This window comes from Triturus cristatus, chromosome 2_1 (genome assembly GCF_964204655.1).
Source record: "Triturus cristatus chromosome 2_1, aTriCri1.1, whole genome shotgun sequence".
Lineage (NCBI taxonomy): Eukaryota > Metazoa > Chordata > Amphibia > Caudata > Salamandridae > Triturus > Triturus cristatus.
This window is the reverse complement of record NC_140581.1, coordinates 697801273-697804002: the sequence shown is the minus strand read 5'-3', so window position 1 is coordinate 697804002 and position 2730 is coordinate 697801273.

The following is a 2730-nucleotide window of genomic DNA, read 5'->3' as shown; positions in this document are numbered from 1 at the left end:
CCCTCACTGCATGACACACCACATGTGGGTGTGAGGACAAATGACACATGCATACCCACCCCTGGCGGATGCAGGACAATACACACACTGAGATCATGTCACAAGACTGTATAGTTATGATAAAGCCTACTAAACTAAGAGAGCCAAAGGGAACACACACTGTCACACACATTCCAGGACTGATAGGAATGTACAGGTGCTGGGACAGCCACCAAGTTGTTGTCTCCCATGGAAGGAATAGGGTGGACTTCCCACAGACACAATGCCCACAATTGTGAGTCAGGTGAACAAATACCCTGCAGAACAAGTACCATATGTGTGCCAGGCTGGGAGTACACACATGCATAGTGCAGAAAAGGGACAATTTCTACATGAAGGCATGGCAACATACTCTATACACAAGTACAGTGACTACCAAGGATGGCACAGACGATGCAGCCGGAGACATTGATGAGCAGGCATGGCCATAGTTGAAGGGATCCGTCACCCACAAAGGAAATGTAGACACAGGTCAGCACAACAATTGTGCAACTCCCTGCAGGGAAGATGTCAGGTGCCACAGAGGAAGGAACACTCCTTGGGACAATGTCTCCAAACACAAAGAGCATACACGACGAAAGATTCTTTTCAGAGACCTTGTGATGGCACGCAGATACCAGGGTCCACCCCATGAGCAGCAGACTACAACATTTCCCAGACACCTAACACATGATCACCACCCCAACTCATGGAGCATCAGCACCAACATCAATACCTGAAAACCAATCGTGGTCAAAGGAAAAACAAAATGCTTTATTCAGCATTAAATTAAAAGGTATAAAAGGACAATATTTACAAAGGCCATAGGCCAGTCCAGATGCGAAGTCCTGGGGGGGACAAATGTCCACGAGTCTCCCCGAGCTTGTCTGCACATACTAAACCTCTGGTTCAGCGACTGGGGGGGCATCATGTGGGGAAGGAGCAGGCACCGCAGGGACAGGAGGGGGAAGGGTAGGTGTTGTGGGTGCAGGGACGGACGACTCAACCACAGGGGGTGCGGCAGCGCCAAAGGTGGAGGTTAGCATGGCGCTGCACACGTCCGCAAGCTCGTCCAGTGTCTCCCCTGCACCTGAAGGAACCACAGGCCCCAAGGAGGGGGGGTTCGGCGGGATGGGTTGCAGCGCTACTGGGGGAGGTGGTGGACAGGGAGGGGACTCAACTCCCCTACCCGTGGAGTGCCTTGCACGTTTGCGTGATGGTGAACCAGTGGGGCTGAGGCCCAGCACAGCCAAGTATGTCTCCTTCTCAGACTGTGGGGCAGGGGAGCCGAGGGGAGTGACATTGGAGGGACTGGGGAGTGAGGCATGCGGACTTGGACTGTGACTGCGTGTCTGCCTGTGTGCCCTAGACCCAGTGGGTGTGCCTTCTTCCCCCTGAGTGTGGGTGACAGGAGGTGTGCGCTTGCCCTTCCCTGTTGGTGTGCTGCCTGTGTCTGGTGGGGTGCGTGGCTGGGAATGTCTGTGTGTGCTTGGGACAGGCATGGGAGTGGGAAGTGTGGATGGTGCAGGGGTAGGGGGGGACAAAGCGCTGTAGGAGACTCACTGCTGCCATCAGTGACGAGTCCATGGACCTCAGCAACATCCGTTGGTCAGACATCGCTGATGACATGCCCTCCATATACGACACCATCTGTGTCAGCAGTCTGGTGTGGCCATGGAGGACAGTCAGGATCGATGTCTGCCCAACCTGCAACTGCCGCTGAATGTCCACAGACTCGGCAGTGAGGGCAGCAGGGGAGACAGGGGCAGGGGGTGCGGTGCCTGGCACGAAGGAGACACATTGTTGCCCTACACGGACAGAAGGGACCCGAGCAACTGGGAGGGCGGTGATGGGCATGGAGGGGGCGGTGACAGTTGTAGTGGTGCTGCCAGCTGTTGGAGCAGCCTCCGCCCCCTCAGGGAGCTCAGCCTCGGACCCGTCAGCGTCGTAGTCGGTGTTGGTACTAGACAGGTCCTCCGCCTGACTCCCCTCGCCCTCGGTGCCACTTGATTCCGCCGACTCCCCAGCAGTGGTGGCACCGGTGCTCGATCCCTCCTCCTGGTCCGTGCAGGTGTCTCCCTCTGTGTCCCCCGATGAGGCTGTGTGCAAGGTGAAGAGACATGAAATAATCAGTCACCTGTGTACATCTGACACATGAGTCCAAACAAAATAGGTCACAGTGCATATCAGGAAATGCATCATGAGTAACATCTAGAATACTCCGCACATATGTAAGCCATGCACTCCCCAGTTGGTTCACCCACCATGCCACCTGAAAAAATGAACATCAGGACACAACAGCAAATAACTCGATATCCAATTATACTGAGAAGCTAGTGTCTGTGAACAGTGGAGCACAGCCAGACTATGAAGGCATGCCACCTCTTGTTCACTGTGAAAGAAACAGTATTGGTGCACCCAAGACCAAATAACAGACGCCAATGCTGAAGGTGTCCCCACACTCAGAGAACTGTGAGTACTTTGTAAACCCTAAAGAAATACATTGTGATCCCTTGGGAATCACAACACTTTACACAATCGACATGTTTGGAATGTGTGGATGTGCCACTTTTGGAACAGAACACACATGTGCCTGGATAACAGAAGTCACACAAGGAGGTGCACAAAAAACTACTTTTACACAGTCATTGTATGAGCTGCCAGCCTAATGCAAATAAGCCACTGTTAAGAAGAAATGTGGTATCAGGAAGT